The sequence below is a fragment of the Lagenorhynchus albirostris genome, chromosome 18 (genome assembly GCF_949774975.1).
Source record: "Lagenorhynchus albirostris chromosome 18, mLagAlb1.1, whole genome shotgun sequence".
Lineage (NCBI taxonomy): Eukaryota > Metazoa > Chordata > Mammalia > Artiodactyla > Delphinidae > Lagenorhynchus > Lagenorhynchus albirostris.
The window spans coordinates 54,332,053-54,349,994 of record NC_083112.1 but is presented as its reverse complement, the minus strand read 5'-3'; the positions used below and the strand labels follow the sequence as shown (position 1 = coordinate 54,349,994).

Here is a 17,942-nt window from a genome sequence, read left to right as displayed (position 1 = left end):
ATAGACAAGTTGATTCTAAAATGTGTATAAAAATTCAAAGAACCAAAACAATAAAGATATTTAAAGATGAACAAAGAAGGATACTTACTGTACTAGACATAAGTTGTTATAAGATGGCACTAGTGAAGAACTCTGTTTTATTTCCTAAAGTATAGGCAAGGAGACTCATGGATCAAGATGGCAAGTTCAGAAAGAAACCCATTTCATTTAATACAAAGGTAATATTGCAGTGCCGAGGAAAGATTACTTTAAATGGTGCTGGGTCACCTAGATAGCCATATATAATAATATGAAATATATGAAATTGACATCTACCTCATACTATGCATACAAATTATTATTACTTTGCTGTTGTTACTGTATGTCTAAATGTGAAAGATAAGCCAATAAATCTTCCAGATTAGAGAATATCTTCATAAACTTAGAAAAGAAAAAAGTTCTTAACCAAAACGTTACAAGTTGTAAACATTAAGAATAAGATTGCTGTGCTTGCTTCGGCAGCGCATATACTAAAATTGGAACGATACAGAGAAGATTAGCATGGCCCTGTGCAAGGATGACATGCAAATTCGTGAAGCGTTCCATACTTTTACGAAGTAAGAGAGTGGCATGGACATATATACACTACCAAATGTACAATAGATAGCTAGTGGGAAGCAGTCGCATAGCACAGGGAGACCAGCTCAGTGCTTTGTTTCCACCTAGAGGGGTGGGATGGGGAGGGTGGGAGGGAGAAGCAAGTGGAAGGGGATATGGGGATATATGTATATGTATACCTGATTCACTTTGTTATACAGCAGAAACTAACACACCATTGTAGAACAATTATACTCCAGTAAAGATGTTTAAAAAAAAAGATAGCTAATTGATTACATTTGAAAGAAAAACTTCTTTTCATTAAAAGACAGAAATGAATGAAAAAGCAAAGAGGGGAGAAGCTAATTGCCACAAATATAACTGAGGTGCTTCTATTCAGAATAGAGCATGACTTCATACAGATTAATAATAAAATGACAGCAAAATCAATTTAAAAATTTAAGAAGTGCTTCAGAAAAAGAGGGTATAGAAATGGCGAAGGTGGTCAATTTTCAGAAGTGCAAATTGAAAGAGACTCTACCACCAACATCAGCACTGATACCAGCAGCTTCTATATAAAGTAGACTGAGGGCTTGGCTCTCCAAGGAAACATATCCTGGACAGGACTGGCATCAGCAGAACTGTATGCTCCTGCAATGGGATTAGTCTGCAAAGCTCCTAATGTTTCCATTGACAACAACATAATAATTTATCCAAACAAGCCTGAGTAGTTAAAATAAATAAGTAAAAGCTGTCATGGAGTATGAAGAGAATTAAAGGCCATTTGGGAAAGGTACAGAAAAGGTCCAAAACATTCCTAGAGCAACAAGGAAGGAATCTGATTGGAACACCATTTTCTAAACAGTAGGCTATGGCATCATAGGTGGAACCCTGTGAATGTCCTATGTGATTGTTATGGTTACTCTCCTTTATGATCAGCCTCGTGTGGCCGCAACGATATCTTTATATACAGATAGATATCAATCAAGTCATATTGACCATAAATCCAGAGGAAATTAATGAGCTATAATACATTATGAAAACTCTCACTATTGCATTTCCTCCTAAGCTTTGCTTTCTTTTAGCCCACTTACTCTAATTTGAAATGAACCTTCCAGGAAAACTGCACTCTTCAGGATAAGCCAGACTCACATTATGAGACATATTTTGTGCTTACTATGATTGTTTTCCACAAAGGCCTTTGGCTGTTTAATAAAGTAAGTCAAGAAAACCGAATCCCCCGAAGTTTCTTAATCACCTTATTCTATCCTTCAGAAAAGCTAGTTAAGTTTGAAAAAGCATCTGTTTGTTTAAAATCAAAAACATAAACACTGAAGGCATAGCTTTAAAAAAGGAATTATTTTCCCTTTCCAATAAGTGAGCAACAGTTATTTTCCAGGAGTATGTTATTTCATGTTAATTTAAGATGCTACTTTAGTCCATAATAAATGTAAGAATATCATTTTAAGCATATGAGGAAAAATATTTTTAAATGTCAAAGGACAAGAATAGTTTGAAAGTTAAAAAAGTGCCTTGAAAAACAAGATAGGGTGTAATTCCAAAACCTGAAAATAGCACAGGTTTGTCCTGCAACTCATATTCTTTTGCCAATGGAGTAGCACTCTTGTCCTGAATCTGAATTTCTTCTTTTGAATTTCTTCTCCACAACTGTTGGACTTAATTTATTCCTCCCTTAGTCTCCTCCCTACACTTTCTCATTAGATGACAGTTTCCCATCATGGGATTTTTGATTTGTGGTTCATCAACTCCCCCGAACAATGTTCCTATGCAGCTGCTAAGTCACGGGGCTCCAAAGGCAACAAGATAGATGTGAATATTAAATAAGCAGAAAAGAAACCAAGATACAATCAGAATTAAAAATACTTTGGAATCCAGTCTTGCAAGTATAAAAAAGAAACAAATGTTTCTTCATTTGTAATAAAAAACAAATTTAAAACTTCATCATAATAGTGAAAACTTATTTCTGGAAACCAATTTTAGAATTTTCATACATTTTAATCAATAAGACTGCAATAAATGCTGAAATTAAGTTTCTGCCAATCTGAATAAATTAATGTTGAGGGAACTGAATGAATAATTAATTAATATTGAAATAAATTTTCTACCAATTTGAGTAAATCTACAAATCATCATAAAGAATTCCACTCATCCTGCACTAATCTCATAAATATGTCCAACTGGCTGATTTGATTATATTATTTTTGCTCCCATCCTTTCTAATATGTTTGATTTTAATAGAAAATAAATTAAGTGGTGCATTGAAACATATACTTACCAAGTTAGAATGGGGTTGGTTATTTTTCTCCAACTGAGAGATACAGGAATAAATGAAGACCACCAAAATGAGAACAAACAAAGGCTATTTATGCAGAACTCGCCCTCAGAGATAAGGAACCATCTCCCGTCACTTGTGTTTGCTGTAGACTCAAAAGCAGACAGAGGAGAGGGCAAGCTTTATAGTGGAAAATAATAAGGGGCTTCAGGTATGCCCTGATTGGAGACTGTTTTCATGGGGAAGCTGGGCAAGTGAGGTATCCTATGTGAGTGGTTAGAGCGTATTTGATTTTCTGTGGTTGGTTCTAAGTTGGAAGTGAAAGTAAAAAGAGGGGAAAAAATAACTAGGAAAGTGGTTAGTTAATAATAAGTCCTGACCATTTGGGGCCTATAGTTACCGTTCTGCAGGGGTTGTGGTTTGGCTTCCTGGGCTATAGAAAGCGGGAGAGAGTTTTGTGTGTCAGAATTCTATTTTGATATATTGTCCAGCCAGTGTCCATTGGTTTATTCAGTCTCTCATGCTAATATAATGAATCTCAAGTTTTCTTCTATCAGATTTTTTTTTTTTTTTGCGGTACACGGGCCTCTCACTATTGTGGCCTCTCCCGTTGCAGAGCACAGGCTCCGGACACACAGGCTCAGTGGCCATGGCTCACGGGCCCAGAAGCTCCTCCGCGGCACGTGGGATCTTCCCGGACCGGGGCACGAACCCGTGTCCCCTGCATAGGCAGGTGGCCTCTCAACCACTGCGCCACCCAGGGAAGCCCTAGATATTTTAATACTACCAATAAATATGCATTTTTCAAGATACTTAACCCAACTTAGGAGATAAAATTAATTTTCATATATAGAGAGATTGAATTTCCAAATACAGTTGAAAAGTTCATACCAATTTTTATTGATTTTGTACCTAGACTATAAGGAGAAACATACACCCTTTGTTACCAATAGCAGAATGAAAATTTTGGGACAGTGAATAGACAAGTAGTCTTGGCAGATCTTTAGGTGGAAACTTGGTTTCCAGAGAAAAAAAGTGTCTGTGAGAGAGTAGTGTTTTCCCATGACTTATAATATATAATGTAAATAAGTCTTCAGGAATTGCCTTCACTTCCCTCCATGCACAGCGGCATTTTGGTGGCACTTTCCAAATTTAAACATCCCAGGCCAATTTATGTAGAAAGCAGGGAGGATTGTTTGGCCTTAAAACAAATCTAGGACAGACACTGTTAAAACTGTGCAACGCCAACTCAGATGTGGCCATTGAGACTAGCAGACAAGATCGGCCCAGAGGGTGGCTGATCCCAGGGCACAGACGGTGCTACTCAGTGGAGTTTTGTGAAAGACCTTAGCAAGACTCAACTAGTCAATCTCCTATCTGCAGGGGGGAGTGCAGGGAGTACAAAGTTCACACACTGTTTTCTCTTGTTGGCTTGTTTAGTCATTGTTTTTTGTTTGTTTATTTCTGTTTTGTTTTTGTATTTGCCCTCTACTGAGGAAGCTATTGTCTATCCTAATATGTTCAGAGTTTTGGTAGGTGACTTTTTAAAAATGCTTTTCCAGCATCTATTAAACTGGCCATGTGTTTTTCTTCTTTATAAAATCAGTTGGAATGTGTTTCTTCATTTTCTCCTTTTGAAAACTGTATAGGATTGGTGTTCTGGACTTTTGCTTAAGGTAGAGCTTTTAAAAATGAATTCAAAATTTGATAGATATAAGACTAGAAAAATTTTTGTATTTCTTTTATTTTTTTTATACAGCAGGTTCTTATCAGTTATCTATTTTATACATATTAGTGTATATATGTCAATCTCAATCTCCCAATTCATCCCACCACCACCTCCACCCCGCCCTGCTTTCCCCGCTTGGTGTCCATAAGTTTGTTCTCTACATCTGTGTCTCTATGTCTGCCTTGCAAACCAGTTCATCTGCACCATTTTTCTAGATTCCACGTGTGTTAATATATGATATTTGTTTTTCTCTTTCTGACTTACTTCACTCTGTATGACAGTCTCTAGGTCCATCCACATCTCTATAAGTGACACAATTTCATTCCTTTTTATGGCTGAGTAATATTCCATTGTATATACATACCACATCTTCTTTATCCATTCATCTGTCGATGGGCATTTATGTTGTTCCATGACCTGGGTATTGTAAATAGTGCTGCAATGAATATTGGGGTGCCTGTGTCTTTTTGAATTATGGCTTTGTCTGGGTATATGCCCAGCAGTGGGATTGCTAGGTCATGGTAGTTCTATTTTTAGTTTTTTAAGGAACCTCCATACCGTTCTCCATAGTGGCTGTATCAACTTACATTCCCATCAACATTGCAAGAGGGTTCCCTTTTCTCCACACCCTCTCCAGCATTTGTTGTTTGTAGATTTTTCTGAAGATGCCCATTCTGACCAGTGTGAGGTGATACCTCATTGTAGTTTTGATTTGCATTTCTTTAATAATTAGTGATGTTGAGCAGCTTTTCATGTGCCTCTTGGCCATCTGTATGTCTTCTTTGGAGAAATGTCTGTTTAGGTCTTCTGCCCATTTTTTGATTGGGTTGTTTATTTTTTTTAATATTGAGCTGCATGAGCTGTTTATACATTTTGGAGATTAATCCTTTGTCCCTTGACTCGTTTGCAAATATTTTCTCCCATTCTGAGGGTTGTCTTTTCATCTTGTTTATAGTTTCCTTCGCTGTGCAAAAGTTTTTAAGTTTCATTAGGTCCCATTTGTTTTTATTTCCATTTCTCTAGGGGGTGGGTCTAAAAGGATCTTGCTGTGATTTATGTCAGAGTGTTCTGCCTATGTTTTCCTGTAAGAGTTTTATAGTGTCTGGCCTTACATTTAGGTCTTTAATCCATTTTGAGTTTACTTTTCTGTATGGTGTTAGGGAGTATTCTAATTTCATTCATTTACATCTAGCTGTCCAGTTTTCCCAGCACCACTTATTGAAGAGACTGTCTTTTCTCCATTGTATATTCTTCCCTCCTTTGTCATAGATTAGTTGATGGCCATAGGTGCATGGGTTTATCTCTGGGCTTTCTATCCTGTTTCTTTGATCTATATTTCTGGTTTTGTGCCAGTACCATATTGTCTTGATTACTGTAGCTTTGTAGTATAATCTGAAGTCAGGGAGTCTGATTCCTCCAGCTCCGTTCTTTTCCCTCAAGATTGCTTTGATTGTTCAGGGTCTTTTTTGTGGCCATACAAATTTTAACATTTTTTGTTCTAGTTCTGTAAAAAATGCCATTGGTAATTTGATAGGGATTGCACTGAATCTGTAGATTGCTTTGGGTAGTATACTCATTTTCACAGTATTGATTCTTCCTATCCAAGAATTGGAATCTGTTGGTATATCTCTCCATCTGTTTGTGTCATCTTTGATTTCTTTCATCAGTGTCTTATAGTTTTCTGAATACAGGTCTTTTACCTCATTAGGTAGGTTTATTCCTAGGTATTTTATTCTTTACATTGCAATGGTGAATAGGATTGTTTCCTTAAATTCTCTTTCTGATCTTTTGTTGTTACTGTATAGGAATGCAAGAAATTTCTGTGCAGTAATTTTGTATCCTGCAACTTTATCAAATTCATTGATTAGCTCTAATAGTTTTCTGGTGGCATCTTTAGGATTATCTATGTATAGTATCATGTCATTGGCGATAAGTGACATATATATTTCTTATTTTCCAATTTGTATTCCTTTTATTTCTTTTTCTTCTCTGATTACCATGGCTAGAACTTCCAAAACTATTTTGAATAATAGTGGCGAGAGTAGACATCCTTGTCTTGTTCCTGATCTTAGAGGAAATGCTTTCAGTTTTTCACCATTGAGAATGATGTTTGCTGTGGGTTTGTTATATATGGCCTTTATTATGTGGAAGTAGTTTCTCTCTATGCCCACTTTCTGGAGAGTTTTTATAATAAATTGGTGTTGAATTTTGTCAGAAGCTTTTTCTGCATCTATTGAGATGATCATATGGTTTTTATACTTCAGTTTGTTATATGGTGTATCACATTGATTGATTTGAATATATTGAAGAATTGATGCATCTCTGGGATAAATCCCACTTGATCATGATGTATGATCCTTTTAATGTGTTGCTGGATTCTGTTTGCTAGTATTTTGTTGAGGATTGTTGCATCTATATCATCACTGAGATTGGTCTGTAATTTTCTTGTAGTATCTTTGCCTGGCTTTGGTATTGGGGTGATGGTGGCCTCGTAGAATAAGTTTGGGAGTGTTCCTTCCTCTACAATTTTTTGGAAGAGTTTGAGAAGAATGGGTGTTAGCTCTTCTCTGAATGTTTGATAGAATTCACCTGTGAAGCCATCTGGTCCTGGACTTTTGTTTGTTGGAAGATTTTTTCTTTTTTTTTGCAGTACGTGGGCCTCTCACCGCTGTGGCCTCTCCCATTGCAGAGCACAGGCTCCAGACACGCAGGTTCAGCGGCCATGGCTCACGGGCCCAGCCGCTCCGCAGCATGTGGGATCTTCCCAGACCAGGGCACTAACCTGTGTCCCCTGCATCGGCAGGTGGACTCTCATCCACTACGCCACCAGGGAAGCCCTGTTGGAAGATTTTTCATCACAGTTTCAATTTCATTACTTGTGATTGGTCTATTCATACTTTCTACTTCTTCTTGGTTCAGTCTTGGAAGGTTATACCTTTCTAAGAATTTGTTCATTTCTTCCAGGTTGTCCATTTTATTGGCACAGAGTTGCTTGTAGTAGTCTCTTAGGATGCTTTGTATTTTTGTGGTATCCTTTGTAACTTCTCCTTTTTCATTTCTAATTTTTTTTTAAAGAATGTCACCTCTCCCTTTTATTATTTTTTATTATTATTTTTTAATGGTACAGTTACTTTATTTTTTATTTATTTATTTATTTATTTATTTACTTTTGGCTGTGTTGAGTCTTCGTTTCTGTGCGATGGCTTTCTCTAGTTGTGGAAAGCGGGGGCCACTTTTCATTGCAGTGCGTGGGCCTCTCACTATCGCGGCCTCTCTTGTTGCGGAGCACAGGCTCCAGACACGCAGGCTCAGTAATTGTGGCTCACGGGCCTAGTTGCTCCATGGCATGTGGGATCTTCCCAGACCAGGGCTCGAACCCATGTCCCCTGCATTGGCAGGCAGATTCTCAACCACTGCGCCACCAGGGAAGCCCCCTAATTTTATTAATTTGAGTCTTCTCCCTCTTTCTTGATGAGTCTGGCTAAAGGTTTATCAGTGTTGTTTATCTTCTCAAAGAACCAGCTTTGAGAACTTTTATTGATCTTTGCTATTGTTTTCTTTGTTTCTATTTCATTTATTTTTTCTCTGATCTTTATGATTTCTTTCCTTCTACTGAGTTTGGGTTTTGTTTGTTCTTCTTTCTCTAGCTCCTTTAGGTGTAAGGTTAGATTGTTTATTTGAGATTTTTCTTGTTTCTTGAGGTAGGATCATAGTGCTATAATCTTCCCTCTTAGAAGTGCTTTTGCTGCATCCCATAGGTTTTGGATCGTCATATTTTCATCGTCACTTATCTCTAGGCTTTCTCATTTCCTCTTTGATTTCTTCAGTGGTCTCTTGGTTATTTAGTAACGTATTGTTTAGCTTCCATGTGTTTGTGTTTTTGACGGTTTATTCCCTGTAATTGATTTGTAATCTCATAGCGTTTTCGTCAGAAAAGATGCTCGATATGATTTCAATTTTCTTAAATATACCGAGGCTTGATTTGTGACCCAAGATGTGATCTATCCTGGAGAATGTTCCCTGTGCACTTGAGGAGAAACTGTAATCTGCTGTTTTTGGATGGAGTGTCCTATAAATATCAGTTAAAACTATCTGGTCTATTGTGTCATTTAAAGCTTGTGTTTCCATATTAATTTTCTGTTTGTATGATCTGTCTATTGGTGTAAGTGAGGTGTTAAAGTCCCCCATTATTATTGTCTTACTGTTGATTTCCTCTTTTATAGCTGTTAGCATTTGCCTTGTATATTTAGGTGCTCCTATGTTGGGTTCATATATATGTATAATTATTATATCTTCTTCTTGGATTGATCCTTTGACCATTATGTAGTGTCCTTCCTTGTCTATTGTAAAATTCTTTATTTTAATGTCTGTTTTATCTGATATGAGTATTGCTACTCCAGCTTTCTTTTGATCTCCATTTGTGTGGAATATCTTTTTCCATCCCCTCACTTTCAGTCTGTATGTGTCCCTAGGTCTGAAGTGGGTCTCTTGTAGACAGCATATATATGGATCTTGTTTTTTATCCATTCAGCGAGCCTGTGTCTTTTGGTTGGAGCATTTAATCCATTCACATTTAAGGTAATTATTGATATGTATGTTCTTATTACCATTTTCTTAATTGTTTTGGGTTTGTTATTGTAGGTCCTTTTCTTCTCTTGTGTTTCCCACTTAGAGAAGTTCCTTTAGCAGTTGTTGTAGAGCTGGTTTGGTGGTGCTGAATTCTCTTAGCTTTTGTTTGTCTGTAAAGCTTTCGATTTCTCCATCGAATCTCAGTGAGATCCTTGCCATGTAGAGTAATCTTCATTGTAGGTACTTCCCTTGCATTACTTTAAATATATCGTGCCACTCCCTTCTGGCTTGTAGAGTGTTTGCTGAGAAATCAGCCGTTACCCTTATGGGAGTTTCCTTGTATGTTATTTGTCGATTTTCCCTTGTTGCTTTTAATAATTTTTCTTTGTCTTTAATTTTTGTCAATTTGATTACTATGTGCCTTGCCATGTTTCTCCTTGGGTTTATTCTGCCTGGGACATTCTGCACTTCCTGGACTTGGGTGGCTATTTCCTGTCACATATTAGGGAAGTTTTCAACTATAATCTCCTCAAATATTTTCTCGAGTCCTTTCTCCCTCTCTTCTCCTTCTGGGACCCCTATAATGCGACTGTTGGTGCATTTAATGTTGTCCCAGAGGTCTCTTAGGCTGTCTTCATTTCTTTTCATTCTTTTTTCTTTATTCTGTTCCACAGCAGTGAATTCCACCAGTCTGTCTTCCAGGTCACTTATCCATTCTTCTGCCTCAGTTATTCTGCTATTGATTCCTTCTAGTGTATTTTTCATTTCAGTTATTGTGTTGTTCATCTCTGTTTGTTTGTTCTTTAATTCTTCTAGGTCTTTGTTAAACATTTCTTGCATCTTCTCGATCTTTGCTTCAATTCTTTTTCCAAGGTCCTGGATCATCTTCACTCTCATTATTTTGAACTCTTTTTCTGGAAGGTTGGTTATCTCCACTTCATTTAGTTGTTCTTCTGGGGTTTTATCTTGTTCCTTCATCTGTTACATAGTCCTCTGCCTTTTCATCTTGTCTGTCTTTCTGTGTATGTGGTTTTCGTTCCACAGGCTGCAGGATTGTAGTTTTTCTTGTTTCTGCTTTCTGCCCTCCGGTGGATGAAGCTATCTAAGAGGATTGTGCAAGCTTCCTGATGGGAGGAACTGGTGGTGGGTAGAGCTGGGTGTTGCTCTGGTGGGCAGAGCTCAGTAAAAGTTTAATCCACTTGTCTGCTGATGGGTGGGGCTGAGTTCCCTACCTGTTGTTGTTTGGCCTAAAGTGACCCATCACTGGAGACTACAGGCTCTTTGGAGTGTCTAATGGAAGATTCTGGGAGAGCTTGTTGCAAAGAGTACTTCCCAGAACTTCTGCTTACAGTGTCCTTGTCCCCATGGTGAGCCACAGCCAACCCCCACCTCTGAGGAGACCCTCCAACACTAGCAGGTAGGTCTGGTTCAGTTTCCTTTGGGGTCACTGCTCCTTCCCTCTGGGTCCTGAAGCACACACTACTCTGTGTGTGCCCTCCAAGAGTGGAGTCTCTGTTTCCCCCAGTCTTGTAAAAGTCCTGCAATCAAATCCCACTAGCCTTCAAAGTCTGATTCTCTGGGAATTACTCCTCCTTTTGCTGGACCCACAGGTTGGGAAGATTGATGTGGGGCTCAAAACCTTCACTGCAGTGGGTGGACTTCTGTGGTATAATTGTTCTCCAGTTTGTGAGTTACTCACCCAGAAGTTATGGGATTTGATTTTATTGTGATTGCACCCCTCCTACTACCTCATTGTGGCTTCTCCTTTGTCTTTGGATGTGCGGTATCTTTTTCGGTGAGTTCCAATGTCTTGCTGTTGATGATTGTTCAGCAGTTAGTTGTGATTCCAGTGCTCTCGCAAGAGGGAGTGAGCACATGTCTTTCTACTCCGCCATCTTGAACAAATCTCCCCCTAGAAAAATTTTTACGTGGCATCTTAGGTCAGTTCTGATAAGTTGTATTTTTTATAAGATTTGTTCATTTACTGTAAGTTGAATTCATTGCCATAAAGTTTATTGCCATATATATAATGTATTTTAAGCATCATATATATGTAATTGTATGTGATACGAAAACAAGTATGAGAAGAAATCAATAATTCAGATCATTCAAGAAGATAGTGCCTTATCTCTCACTACCTGTGGGAGTGTTGGAGACACTTTGGTTGGCACCTTGCACCAAGCTGAGAAACAATTTCCTGTCGCAGAGATATGAGACATTTATTTTTCCTTTTGGATAAAGCCAATTAACTAACAAAGATAATCACCTTAATTACCAGATGAATCTAGGGTGAACTATACGTGACAAACAGTGCTGTCAAGCCCTCTTAATTGAGAATATGTATAGAATGGTTTGTATGTGCTTGGCTATATAAAGAGGTGGTATTTCATTGTCTTTGCAATGTCTTTGCAATAGTGGATCACCTGGGATGAGCATCACATTTTGGATTAATGTTTATTCAATATTAAAATTGTTTTCTTTATTTTTCTGTCTTTGTGGGGAAGTTTTCTGGAGATTTTGGGAGGAGATGTTCTTTGTATTTCCCCAACAGTTGTATTTTTGTTAGCATTAGTAACATATTATATTTTTGTAACAGTTTGGATTTTTTAAATTCCCTTGAGTTTTATTCTTAGATGCGTGCATTATTTAGAACTGTGTTTCTTAATTTTCAAATATTTGGGCTTATTCATTTTTTCTCCTTCTTTATACATTACTAATTAAATTAAAATTCTAAGTCTTTTTCCAATATATTGAAATGTCAAATGTGTTATAATGGATGAAAAATAGGATTTAAATCAATAATTCTTGACTTAGAAGTACTTAATATGTGTGACTTTGGAGATGTTATTTAATATCTTCTCTAAACCTTAGTTTCTTGTCTATAATATTAAAAAATATAGAGTTTATTGATTTGTTTTAAGATATAAGTGAAAGTGTGTGTGTGTGTGTGTGTCTGGGTGTGTGTCTGGGTGAAAGTAAGAATCAAATTATTAATACCTTTATGTTGTCATAGAAGACACACCAATGCCCCCATGAAAAATTATTATTATTGTTCAAAATTGGCTTGCATCTGTGATGAAATCAATATACTCATATTAGTAATGGTAAAATAAAGGGTGTAGTAAGCAATAGCGATAGCATTATTCCTGAAGGACAGAGATTAATATCACTGTTTATTTTGTTGAGGAGGCAAGTTTCATATCTAATGGGTAATTTCCTTAACCGAAATAACAAATCACAATTTATACCACTGATCAGAGGATTTGGGATTATTCTTATTATTTAAGTACTTTAATGAGGACCAAATGAGTTAATATTTTTAAAGCACTTGGAAAGTGACTGAAAGGATGTGTTATTAAATGAATACATTTAAAAAATGCATATGTACACATATCACAACCAAAGGTTTAAAAGTAAAGGAAGCATTGCTATAACAATAAAGGATAATTTCTATTAGAATTATTTCATGCTTTTCCCTATTGTTTAATGTATTCTACTATCAGTTAGCTCTTACTAAATATAAAGGCAAATTTTTAGAATGCCTTAAATGTATTATTCTTTAATGTTTGCACGAATAATATCTAAAATATGAATTTGTCCATTTATACTCTGACTGCTGTGTAGGATGTCAGTCCAGTTTTGCTCCTTGACTTGTATTTTAATGATTTATCTGTATGCACTAAATGATAGTTCATTCAAATATATGGTGCTTGCTTTTTGTTTATTGTTACTGTAATATCTACATTTGCTTTTGGAAATAACATGCACAGAATTTTGGAAAAAAAAAAAAAAAACCTGCTCCAGAGAATAATTTCTCATTCTAAGAGTTAAAATGTTCTGACCTAGTTCTTACATGTCAGGGAAAAGGCCAGTAAAATGATCAAGTCAATAAATAATTTATTATTTGGGGACATATATGGGATAATTATTTCTAATTTCTGGGCGCATCATTTACTAATGAATCAAAATCATTAAGGTGTTATTGGAATGGTGACAGTTGAAAGATGTTGTAAAGATATTAGAAAACATCAAATTGTTTTTTACCAACAAAACATCCAAGATTATAGTAACAGTGACACCAAACACTAGATTTTTGAAGAAGTTACTCATACTACAAATATTTTTCTTGTTCAAACATGTTTATTGTATCCCGTCTGCAATCTTTAAAAAAAAAAGTTGAAACAACAAATACTATTGTATGTCAGGTAAAAATTTTAAATGAATATTCTCTTTGTTCTTTAAAAATCCCTGTAAGATATATAAAAATCCATATTGTTAAGTTTCCATTTTACTTTTGAATAAGAAATTGACCAAAGTTTGAATACCTACTATATAACAGACATAACTTGGACTCATAGAGGGATAACTTCAAATGTTTGCTACCTCTTTCATCTGTGATTCTCAATTTTTAGTGTTCATAGGAACCATCTGGGGCCCTGGAAAAATTAGATCCATATCCTAGACTCCAATCATAAGTATTTTGATGAAACTCAAATCTGTCTTTTAAATAAGCACCAGCTATTATTCACAACCAAGTTGTCTACTGACCACACTTTGCTTTTCAATCTATGCTTTTGTACATATTTAACTTGCATCATTAGCTTCAGGTATACATTACCTCCTATTATGTTCCACCTTTGAAAAGGCATAAATATAATACCTTTGTTTTTGTTATGTGATTGTTGAGTGTGTCTGGAATACCCACAATTTTTTCTGAATGTCAAACATTTGCTATCAAAACTTCCTTAAAGGTTATTATGTGTATTTTCTACATAAATAAATGGGTTATGCAAGTTCTTAAGCACCCCTTAATTAAACCTGCACCCTAAACTCCAATTATTTTCTCACATCTTGTTTGGATTTGATTAACATCTATTTTCATCCTACAAAGTAATTTCCAGTCTCTGCTAAATTATTGTACTATAAGTAAGAAATAATCATTTAAACTTCAACCTTCTCTTTTCAAAGATTATGACAATCAGGTTTGATGGTATTACCACAGAAATGTCAGCTCAATTATTTTTAGAATAATTTGCTTCATTATAAACAGAAGGCACACAGATATAAAATTCAGTTTCTTGATTCTTAAGTAGCTTCAGTAGCAATCAAATCCAAATTGAAAGAAGCTCACACCTGCTACCTTCATCCTTTGTCACTCTCCTATGGAAAGATTTACTATCACAGGATCTAACCAATTATTAAGTATGAGCATAGAAATGAATTTTAAACATCAACACATATCCAGAAGTTACTGAATTAAAATCACCCTAACGTTTTTTCTAATATTTGGAAAACACAGTACTATATAGGGTTGCTTATGTCGCTATAGTATTGGAGATACAGAGAGGCTATATTGTTTGATCAGGAAAAAGCTTGAGATAGGACTAAGGTGTTCTGACCTAATCACTCCTGTTCCATTAGTTTATTAGTTAATCACATTCACAGAATGTAGACAATTTCTGTAGCAACTCAAAACTCTTCTGAGATGAAAAATATATATATATACCTCCAGATCAGAAACTTCAACCTCTAAGTCCATATGATTATCCAGGTATAGAAATTTTTTGAAGGACATCCAATAAATTATTTCCAGTTTGGGGAGAAAAAAGTAAAATTAGTTTTTTTGTTGTTTTGTTTTGTTTTTTTACTATGTCCCTAAACAAAAGATTTTTTTTTAACTTCTTTAGTGGAGTATAATTGCTTTACAATGGTGTGTTAGTTTCTGCTGTATAACAAAGTGAATCAGCTATACATATAGATACATCCCCATATCTCCTCCCTCTTGCATCTCCCTCCCACCCTCCCTATCACACCCCTCTAGGTGGACACAAATCACCAAGCTGATCTCCCTGTGATACAAGATTAGTTTTGATTACTAGAAAGAATGAGGGTAGGGATTAAGATAATCATATACAGAATAAGTCAGGAGAAAAGAGTTAACAGTTGAGAGCTATGTTTGTCTAAAAATCAGCCCAGAGCATACACTGAGGCTTCTCAGGTTTTATACATCATTAGTTGGACAAGTAATGCTTCACATCTGAATAAACAATATGAAGATACGTTAAAGGGGTAAACCTTGGCGTATCCTTCCAAAAGTATGTTCATACAATTATTAGTTTGTGTGAGGAATCAATTTCTGGGATATTTACATCAAATTAAGACCTGAAAGGTAGGTTTTTTTTTTTAATATTGGAATTTGTTATATAACAGTAAATATTTTTCTTTACCCAAGGGAGGTTACTAGACATGAGATACACTTTGACTTAAAACAAGAAGCACTGTTGCTGTGAACATTGAAAACGTGGTTCTCTTTTTACAAATAATTTAAAACTGTAATTTTTATTTACTGTTTCAAAACTGATGAATACATATTATTTACAAAAATATGTCTTAACAAATGGATGGAACTTGATAGTCAAAGCATTACTAACATTACAATCATTGTGTGATCCATGAATAGATTGATAGGGTTGCTCAGCTTAAAGGGAGGGCTTTTCTCATCATAGATCTGACAAGGAAAATTGCCACCTTGGGCCTCCTTAGGAAAGCATATTGATGTAGTCTTTTCAGATTTCTATTGTGAAGGACTATTTGAACCATCTGATGAATCTTTGTAGTAGAGGATATTTTCTGGACATTGCAAACAATCAGACGTTTAATGAAGGTGATTACTAGGAAAATAAAAAGAAAAGCCAAGATCAGTGATTGGAGAGGACGGTAAACCCAGTTTCTGAGTGGGCTCAAAGCATCTTTAGATGGTACAGTGAAGAAGGCAGTGGAAGTCTGGTAGATTTCCCAGTTTGCAATTTGATGTTTTTGGTGATGTTATAGACTAGACATCATAAAGGTGTTGAGACAATGATAAGAATGACACAACTTTCTTGTGAAACTGTAATGTCAAGGAATATAGAGAAAATGCCTTCCATTCATAGTAAGCACTATATCAAGTGTTAGTTATGTTACTTAGTGAATGATTCAGTATTGTCTTGTTTATATTATATATAAAGAGTAGACAACATAATCACAAAACATATAAAATGATTTATGATATTGAAGAACATTTCTCCCTAAGCTCCCAATTTAAATATAAATTCCATAACAGGATATTCTGACTTCTAAACTTTTTCTACAAGTTTAAATTTCTTAAGTAGTAGAAACATAATTTTACATTTTATAAAGGCTTGCATATAACAAAGGAATTTATAGTCTCCCTTAGACAGGGTAACAGTCTATAAACAGCATAGAGCTGCACACTCTTCTGTACTACCACTGTTGCTTCTCCGTTCTTCCAGGAGTGGGCGTCATCAGAGAAGAAAATTTAGTCCATATAAGCCAGGGCAAAGTGTTAATGATTTTATTCAATCATCATTAACTTAAATGGCATAGTCAATGCTTAGAACACTGACTAAAAACAAAAATATTATGCAGTAAAGTTAAAAAGTGTTGAGAAATTTACTGGAGGCCTGGTAATGGATAATTTTCCTTAAAGTGAATTTCAGAATAAAATATAAACCATTGCTTCCATCTAAAGTAGTTTAGTTACAGATGCAACTAGGTCCTTTTGTAAGATGACTTCACCTCCACGTCTCAGTGCCTGTATTCCAAAAGACATTACATAACCAAGTCCAGGGTAGATTTATGTATTATATAATAATGCTCTGAAATACATCTCAGCTCCCTCAGCTTATTAATGATGTTTATAAGATCAATGGATAAGCCCAAATGAAGAAGGATGAATCAGTGCTTACAGACATCACACATATTTCTCATGAAAGGGCAAGGGACCAGAACATCAAGAAAGGGTAAGACACAGACTGGCTCTACTAGGAAGATACTTGATTCTTTTCAAGGCACTTTGGAATTTTTCCCAACAGCTGACTCTTAACAATTTTCCACCTCTAAACTGACATCAGTAGGGATCCCAAGCCATCAAGCTTAATCCAAACCCCATAACTACCCCAGCAAGCATCGCCAGTCACATGCAATCCATGGGAGGGCCTTAAGGAACATAGGCAGCTAACCTCACTCCTCTCTTTATCCAGAAAAATTAAGAATCATTTTAAAAGCTTTCACGTTAAAAGTGCTGAATTGATCAGCACATGAGGGATGTTTAGGAAGAAATTAATTGATGTATTTCTCTTGCATTTTTCTTTTAGTTGAGAATGTCCCAAGATTTATCTAATGACAAGAATCACAAAGGGTATTTATTTACAATACTACTACTATTATTATTAATAATAATAACTATGAAATAATAAAACAGATATCCGGCCCCTTTCCCTGTTGGTATAATTCATTACGTCTGGGGTTCACCAAGGAATCTTTCTATCGAGACACTTTTGGGAAACACAACTAACAGCTTAAAAGCTGTGCAAAACACCTGAGGATATGGCATATATGGCAAAACAGATATTAAATATAGTTTAGCAGTAGACAAGAGAATATCAGATCATGGTAAAAATGTGAAAGAAATGTAAGAGAAGAAAAATGTATTTGAAAATAATGTAAAATCTTGAAAAAATGCTAAAAGACGTATAATTTATGATTTACAGCCCAAGAAAATTTACGGTATTATAACCACTTACATCACTTAACATTTGAGGATTCTCTTTTTATTTTATTTATTTATTTATTTTTATTGGTGTATAGTTGCTTTACAATGTTGTGTTAGTTTCTGCTGTACAGCAAAGTGAATCAGTTTTACATATACATATATCCACTCTTTTTAAGATTTCCTTCCCATTTAGGTCACCACAGAGCATTGAGTAAAGTTCC

The 17,942-nt window shown here is 35.6% G+C and overlaps 1 non-coding gene across 1 annotated transcript; it reads left to right on the top strand.

Moving 5' to 3' along the window:
• The first annotated feature begins 485 nt into the window (after positions 1 to 485).
• LOC132509055 (U6 spliceosomal RNA) lies at positions 486 to 591 on the top strand. The gene has a single exon (XR_009536875.1). It is a non-coding gene; the product is annotated as a U6 spliceosomal RNA (small nuclear RNA).
• The last annotated feature ends 17,351 nt before the right edge of the window (positions 592 to 17,942 follow it).